Below are 8593 nucleotides of genomic sequence, written 5' to 3' on the forward strand. Positions count from 1 at the left end.
GGGGGGTCAGTAAGGGCTTCTCTGTGGAAGAAATGATTGACCAGGGATCTCAAAAAGTTCCCCAGGTAGAGAAAGAAGTAGAGAGAGTTTAAATGGAGGAACAGCCTGTGCAAAGGCCCTGTGGTCCGAGGGAGATGGCACCCAGGAAAGGCTGAAAGGAAGCTGAGGACCTGGGGCTGGTGGTGGGCGGGCCTGGAAGGGCATGATTTGCTGGGAGGCTGACCCTGGGACCTTGACCTCCCATTCCCTCAACAGAAAGGCTTTTGCTTGAGCTGGTGCAGGTGGCCTAGAGCCTGCAGGTGGTGGTGAGGACCAGGGAGTCCCCCAGGAGAAAGGGACACTTTTCTGACAGACCCTGTGCTATTTTCATCCTAGTATTGCTCCCCACAGCAGGGAGCTTCTGTGGGCACCCAAAGGCCTGGGAGGCTTGTCCCTCCAGTAGGAACAAGATTTGCACAGCTGTCATCACACAGCTGGGCTCTCTTGTCTGTGATGGAAAGTAAAGAATGGAAGTCCATGGCATGGGTTTGTTGTCATCTTTTAACAAGGTCACCAACATCTTTGTTAAGTGGCACGGCTGGGTCTGGTTGGTTTTTGTCCAGGGAACAATGGAGCACCAGTGAGGGGACCACTCCTTCAGAATCTAAGGAGTCTGAGACACGTGGTGGAGGAAAGAATTTCACACAGGGTGGCAAGAGATGAGGCTTCTGGCTTTGTCCCTAGCCTAGGGAGGCACCCCCGGGCCTCTGTTTTCTCACCTGAGAGAAACTGCAGGCACCCACGCAGTTCTAAATCGTGCCATAGCCCTGGCTCTGGTGGGATCTTGGTGGGGGATGCCAGATGGGAAAGAGGCTGGGTTCCAATTAGTTGTTGGTGAGAACCAACCCCCACCCAAAGTGGTTGTTTTTTGAAACAGTATTTTTTTTTTTTTTTTTTGAGACAGAGTCTCACTCTGTCACCTAGACTGGAGTGCAGTGGCGTGGTCTCGGCTCACTGCAACCTCTGCCTCCTGGGTTCAAGTGATTCTCCTGCCTCAGCCTCCCGAGTAGCTGAGATTACATGTGTGTGCCACCACGTCCAGGCTAAGTTTTTTTTTTGTATTTTTAGTTGAGATGGGGTTTCACTGTGTTGGCCAGGCTGGTCTCAAACTCCTGACCTCAAATGATTCGCCTGCCTCAGCCTCCCTAAGTGCTGGGATTACAGGCATGAGCCACTACACCCAGCCAGCAACAGCAATTCTTGGGGTCAGTTGTATTTCTCACAATTCTTGGGGTCAGTTGTATGGTTCCTTTGTTGGTGTCCCCTGGGCTCTTTCAGATGGCTGTTATCATCTGGATGGCTGGCTTGGCTGGAAGGTCCAAGATGACCCCACTCCCGTGTCTGGTAGCTGGTGCTGGCTGTCAGCTGGGGCACCTCAGTGCCCTTCCTCCACTAGGATAAGGGGTGTGGTCACCCCTTCATGTAGCTTGATGGGCTTCCAAGACAGCAAAGGCAGAAGCTGCTTCTGGAAGCCCAGGCCCTGGGGCCCACCTGCAGCAGCGCTTTTGCCACATCCATTTGATCAAAGCAAGTTACAATGCCAGTCCAGATGCAAGGGGCCTGAGAAATAGACGCCACCTCTGAAGGTGGGGAGTAACAAAGTCACATTACAAAGAAGCCTACATGCTGGGATGGGAGGCATTTATGGCCATTAAACAATTTATCATAGACTGATGGGAAAAGCACCATTCTCAGGGATAGCTTCAAAATGACTTATACCAGGCATTGGCAAACTTCTTCTGTAAATGACCAGATAATATATATTCTAAGCCTTTATGGGCCATATGGTCTGTTGCACTGCTCAACTCCGTCCTTGTAGCTCAAGAGCAGCCATAGGCAATAGGCAATCAAAAGGGCATGAGCATGTACCAATAAAACTTTATTTATAATAAAAACAGGTAGTAGGCTGGATTTGGCCCATGGGCCATAGTTTGCCAGTCCCTGACTTACACACACATTGATGATTACCCTGGAAGCATCTTGAGGGCAGGAACAATGTTTCATAGAGATTTTATAGAGATTCATGTCCCTGCTTTTAGACATGATAAGTTCCTGGAGCCCAAGATGTTTCAGCTTATTCATTCTTTCAGTAAATATTATTGAGCACTTACTGTGTGAGGTGCTATTCTAGGCAAGGGCAAGGAAGACAGACAGTTCACTGGCTTTCTCAGAGCTTGCATTCCACTGGTTGTAAGGAACAGAAAAAAAAAAAAAAAGAATGGCTTAACCATTACAGGGAATTTTGGTGCAAGTAACTAAAGAGTCCATAGGTAGATCAGCCTTCAGCTTAGGTTTGGTCAGGTCTCAGGTTCAGTTTCTCTGTGATTTTCCACTTGCTTCTGCTTTCCTCCACATATTGGATTTGTCCCCTTTATTCTGAGTTTTATTTTGCCCACAGTAGTGATATGAGCACCAGCCAGTGGCTTCCTGGGGCTACCTGCTTCCTCATTCTCATTCAAGAGAGAGACCTCTTCCTCCACCATCAGCAAGAGCTCTAATGGGCTCACCTTAGGTCCTTTGCTGACTGACTCAATTCTTGTGCTTGGGAAAATGGAAAGTGGTAGTTGGCTTAGATTTGGATTACCATGGCCAGTGATCCCTGATGGCTTACACTTATCAGAGCTCACTTCCTGGGATTAAGTCTGGGGCCAGTCTCATTTCCTGCTGAAACAATGGGTGAAGGACAGGATATATGTCAGAGAGGCCACCACAGTGAATAGGAGCCATTGCTAAGCAAAAGTCACAATCGATCTTCCTGTCATTCCATAGGAATCAATGCACGAGGGGTCAAAGCAACAAACAGTGAAGTACAGGGGGTTATTAGGTGGCATCAGAGGAGCAGGGCAGTGAGACACGAATGGTCAAAGCGAGAACTGTCTTCTACTTAGAGACCTTGGGTGTATCAGGCCTGAAGAGGCCTTAGAGATTATGTCATCCAAACCTCTCATAGTATATAAGGGGAAACTGAGGCCTAGAGAGGGGCAGGGATTTGCTGAAAGTCACTCAGGGAGTTAGTGGCCAAATTCGAGGTCAAATTTGGGTCTCTTGCCTTTCTGTTTCTTTGTTTCTCCCTCACATTGAGCACAAGCCCCTGCAATTAGCAGGTACTCAGTAAAGATGTTGATTTGCTTCCACTTATGGCAAATCCATGCATGGGGAGGGGGTATAGTCACAGTAGATGTATCCCAAGACATTCACAAATCTCCAAATTTACAGACGGGGAGTTCTCATGTGAACAGTACCTATTAGAGGAGTCCTCCATTGGGAAACAATTGCCTGGCTCTAGTCCCCTGTCATTACCATCATGGGAACGGCACTGGAGAACATGGCTTTGTCATGAATACTATGGCAGATCCCAAAGGAGCGTGGGCTTGGGGCTGTCCACTAAGTACACTCCTTGAACAGGTTCTCATTTGAAGGGAGAGCTGAGTGGTGCTGTCCAAGGTTGTCACAGAAAGAGTTACTTTGGATTGGTTGGACTTGAGGATACTGATTGAGCCCTTTTTTTTCCCCCCCTGGTGAATGGGTCATTGTGCATTAAAAGATTAAGCACAGATGGTGGAGCAACTGGAACTCTCACACTTTGCTGGTGGGAATGTAAAATGGGACAAGCACTTTGGAAAGAAGTTTGATCTGACTTTGTAACATTAAACATACCCTTATCCATTGAGTAAACATTTCCAGTCCTAGGTATTTATTCAAGAGAAATGAGCACTTAATGTTCACGCAGATACTTGTATAAGAAATGGTCATGGCAGTTTTATTCAAAATATCCCAATACTAAAAATATCAAAAATGTCCATTACCAGGAGAATGGATAAATTGTAACATGTGCATGCTACAGAAAGCTACTCAGCAATAAAGAAGAACAGATTACAGACATGCACAACACCATGAATGGATCTCATCATCATTATACTGAATGGAAGAGGCCGGATGGAAAACAGTACACATACGGGAGGTGGAGATCACACCACTACATTCTAACCTGGGCAACAGAGTGGGACCTTGTCAAAAAAAAAAGTGCACATAATATATGATTCAATTGATAGAAAGTTCTAAAACAGGCAACTAAGGTGAAAATAATCACAATGGTGGTTTCTCCATGTTATGAGCTGAATTGTGATTCTCCAAAATCCATATGTTGAAGTCTTAACCTCCAGTACTTCAGAATGTGACTGTGTTTGAAGACCAGCCTTTGAAAGGGGTGATTAGGTTAAAGTGAGGTCATTAGGATGGGTCCTGATGCAGTATGATTGGTATCCTTAAAACAAGAGGAGGTTAGGGCACGGACACCTGAGAGAGAAGACCATGTGAAGACACAGGGTAAGACAGCATCTATATGCCAAGGAGAGAGACCTCAGAAGAGACCAACCTGTCAATGGCTTGATCTGAGATTTCTAGTTTCCAGGATTGTGAGAAAATAAATCGCTATCATTTAAGCCCCCCAGTCTGTGGGACTTTGTTATGGTAGTGCAAGATGACTAATTCATCTAGAGAGGGGGGTGACAGGGAATAGATGTGAGGGAATTTTCTGGGAGATAGAAATGTTCTTGTGATGGGATGTGGGTGATGTGGTGTATCTGTCAAACGTGTTCAGCTATGATTTGTGCTTTTCAATCTATATATATTTTACCTTTAAGAAAGAACTAAAGGTGATGATGATGATGACGATTGATTGGAGGTGCAGAGTGGTTGCAGGTGTAAATGATAAAAGAAGGCAGAATGTTGATAAGTGTTGAAGCTGGTTGATGGATACAGGTGAGTTCAGGATGTGATTTTTGTTACTTTGCGTGTGTTGGAAATTTTTGCAAATTGAAAGTTTAAGCCCATGGGAGTGAAGCTTTCTTCTCTCTTCCTTTTTTTTTTTGTAACGGAGTCTCGCTCTGTCGTCCAGGTTGGAGTCCACTGGCACGATCTTGGCTCACTGCAACCTCTGCCTCCTGGGTTCAAGCAATTTCTCCTGCCTCAGCCTCCAGAGTAGGTGGGACTACAGGCGCCCACCACCACACCCGGCTAATTTTTGTACTTTTAGTAGAGACATGGTTTCACCATATTGGCCAGGCTGGTCTTGAACTCCTGAGCTTGTGATCTGCCCGCCTTGGCCTCCTAAAGTGCTGGGATTACAGGCGTGAGCCACCGTGCCTGGCTTCTCTCTTCCTAGCTGGTGGGGGACTTCCTGGCTCTGTCTTCTGTCCATGCACTTGGGTAGTAGGGTGTGGAAAGAGTCTGAGATTTCAGGGTTTCACAGAGGTAGTGTAGCACTGGAATTAGGTGCTAGTATTTGGAGCTCTGGGGTAAAGTCCCAACTACCATTAACTAGGTGAGTTTGTGTTAATTATTTGATCTTTCCTAACCTCTGTTTTTTCATTTATACAAGGAAGTTAATAATAGCTACTTCATCAGGGAGGTTGAAAAATATTAAATGTAAACATGTATACAAATCAATTTGGACACTTTTATTTTATTTATTATTATTATTTTTTGAGATGGATTTTCGCTCTTGTTGCCCAGGCTTTGAGTGCAATGGCATGATCTCAGCTAACTGCAACTTCCACCTCCTGGGTTCAAGTGATTCTCCTGCCTCAGCCTCCCAAGTAGTTGGGATTACAGGTTTGCACCACCACACCCAGCTAATTTTTGTATTTTTAGTAGAGACACGGTTTCACCATGTTGGCCAGGCTGGTCTTGAGCCCCTGACCTCAGGTGATCCACCCACCTCAGCCTCCCAAAGTGCTGGAATTACATGAGTGAGCCACCGTGCCCAGCCTGGACACTTTTAATATTAAGCAACAGAAGACCTGACTCAAATTGGTGTAAATAATAAAAGAAATTTATTGACATGTGTAATAGAAATGACCGGAGGCTTTCAGGTATGGTTTGATCCAGAGGCACCTGTTTCCTCCTCCTCCTCCTCTTTCTTTTCTCTCTTTCCCAAAGCTTCCAGCTAGCTGAGCGTGTATTTACATATTTTATTCCAGACTCCTAGAACTGTTTTTTTTGTTTTGTCTTTTTGTAATCTGCCTGAGATCTCACACACAAGCTGCATTAAACATCCTAAATTTCCTCATTTTCTACACTCTCCTGCCTGCTAACTGAACCTTCTTTTGGTTTCTTGTTTCTGTTCTGCAGCACAATTTTCTACTTTCTGTCCTCAAATATGTCAGGCTCAGACCTGCCTCTGTATCCTTGCCTTAGCTGTTCCCTCTGCCTGGATTGATTTTCTCCTTGATTATCTTAGGGCTGACTCCTTCATATCATGGGTGATCTTGCTTCCAGTGCCTTTTCCTATCTCTGCAGCACCTTTCCTGATCATGCCATCTGAAATACATGCCTTGTCTTCCACCTGCCCTCTCCTATTCTGTTTTGATTCTCTTTATATTACTTATTACTGTCTCTTTTCTCTCTTGAAATTTGTTTATTGGCTGCATCTGTTCCTGTCAGTGCCTTGTAAGTGCCAAGAGGCAGGGGCTTTGCCTGTTTGGGTTTTGTGGTGTTCTTAGTGCCTGGTTCTGTGCCAGAAATGTTACATGCACTCAATAGATGTCCTGTGGAATGAATGAATGGAAGATATGAATAGCAATATTATCATCGAATTGTTAAGAGATTGCATGAGAAGACACATTTAAAGTGCTTGGCCCAGGACCTGCCATGAAGTCAGTGTCCATTTTCCAGTAAGTGGGAGTAGTCGAGGCATGCTTTTGCTGCTGTTGTCATCATGTTGTCCCGTCCTGGCTGCGGAGTACCTTTCTCCACCATGCTCTCATTTGGATGAAAGTTACTCCAAGGTCATGACCCACGTGAGGAGTGGGAACATCCCTTGGTCAGCCAGCTGGTTCTTTCATCCATCCGTGCTGCATAAAGTGGTTGACGTAATTTATTCCCTCCAGGGAATGGAATTCATCCATAGCTTTGCCCTTGAAAAGTCCCCTGGGTTGGGTTTCATCAGCACGTGGGAAGCTCAGATGGTCTGGATTTTGGTTTCCAAGGTCTTCAGAGACCAGTAACAGCCTCAGCGCCTCGCTGGCCAAATAAAAGAGTTGGAAATCAAACTAAAGATGTACTTGTGGAAAGTGACTAGAGAAAAGGTCATGTTTTCTCAAGACATAGCTTTTCTCCGGGAATCTATTCTTGAGCTAAGACAAGCAGCAGCACCATCCTTGGGTCTGGGCACCAGGACCTCTCCCCTAGGGTGAGGACTCCTAGGCCAAAGGATGTGCCTGCTGGAGCCCTTGGTCTCCCTTCTAAACCATGATCTGAGTGTCTGTGACTCTGGAATTTCTTGCTCAAGTGACCCTGAATCACTTCCAGGATCTATCTGGGTTGCCTGCCTAGGTTTATCCTATTGAGTGAAGGTGATGTTTGCTACAGGAGCAAGAAATAAGCTATAGTGCTGATGGAGGGGGAAGGACATCTGAAATGAGTGGAGAGGAAGGGGATGATGAGTATTAGTTAAGACCATGGAGGCAGCTGTAGCAGCAGGGACTGCAGCTCCTTCCCTTCCTTTCTACGTTCAAGTCCTTCAGGCCATCTGGACCAGATGTTGAAGAGGACTCTGTGATCCCTTGGCCTTGCACCTCCCTCTAGGGTGAAGTGAGGGCACACGCTATCACAGGATGGTAGAGGGCCCAGGTAGTGGTGTGGGAACCAGGCACAGTGGAAGGGCATGGGAGGATCTGAGAGGCTCACGGGGTAGCCTTTGTGGGGTGTAGGATGTGCCTATCAGATTCTTTTTTTTTTTTTTTTTTTGGAGACTGAGTCTTGTTCTGTTGCCCAGGCTGGAGGGCAGTGGCATGATTTTGGCTCACTGCAACCTCCACCTCCCGGGTTCAAGCAATTCTCCTGCCTCAGCCTCCCGAGCAGCTGGGATTACAGGGGTGTACCACCATGCCTGGCTACTTTTTGTATTTTTAGTAAGAGATGGGGTTTCACCATATTGGCCAGGCTGGTCTCGAACTCTTGACTTCGTGATCCACCCGCCTTGGCCTCCCAAAGTGCTGGGATTACAGGTGTGAGCCACCGTGCCTGGCCTAGATTCTTTTAACCTCACAATCTCAGCATCTTGCTGTGCCCTAGGCCAGTCCCGGGGCTAAAAGTGAACCAGGCTTGGTTTCTAGTCTACCATTCCCTCATTCATTGACTTGGTTAGTCTCCTATTCCATCATCTACAGAAGACATTTGCTCTCAAAGAACCATCTCTCTGCCACCCAGTATGGACCTGGCTTGATTTCCCTAGTAACTAGGCAGGATGTGCCAGTTATCTCCATCTTAAAACTGAGGACAAAAGTGAAATATAAGTGATTTTTGGATTATCTGTGATCACCGTTCATCCAGCCAAGCGAAGGCAATAATTGAGAAATAGGTATATCATTCTGGTCTGATGGTATAAACTAGGACCCAGAGGTGCAACTGACTGGCCTGTCAGCTGACTGTCAAGGTGGAAAGACCAGACCTTAGATGGAGACAGCTGTGGGTTTGAGTCTTCACTCTCCCTTTTACACACATGAGACATGATACACTCTCACGCTGTCTCTTACACACTGCTCATGTATCA

The sequence above is a fragment of the Hylobates moloch genome, unplaced genomic scaffold (genome assembly GCF_009828535.3).
Source record: "Hylobates moloch isolate HMO894 unplaced genomic scaffold, HMol_V3 SCAFFOLD_9, whole genome shotgun sequence".
Taxonomy (NCBI): domain Eukaryota; kingdom Metazoa; phylum Chordata; class Mammalia; order Primates; family Hylobatidae; genus Hylobates; species Hylobates moloch.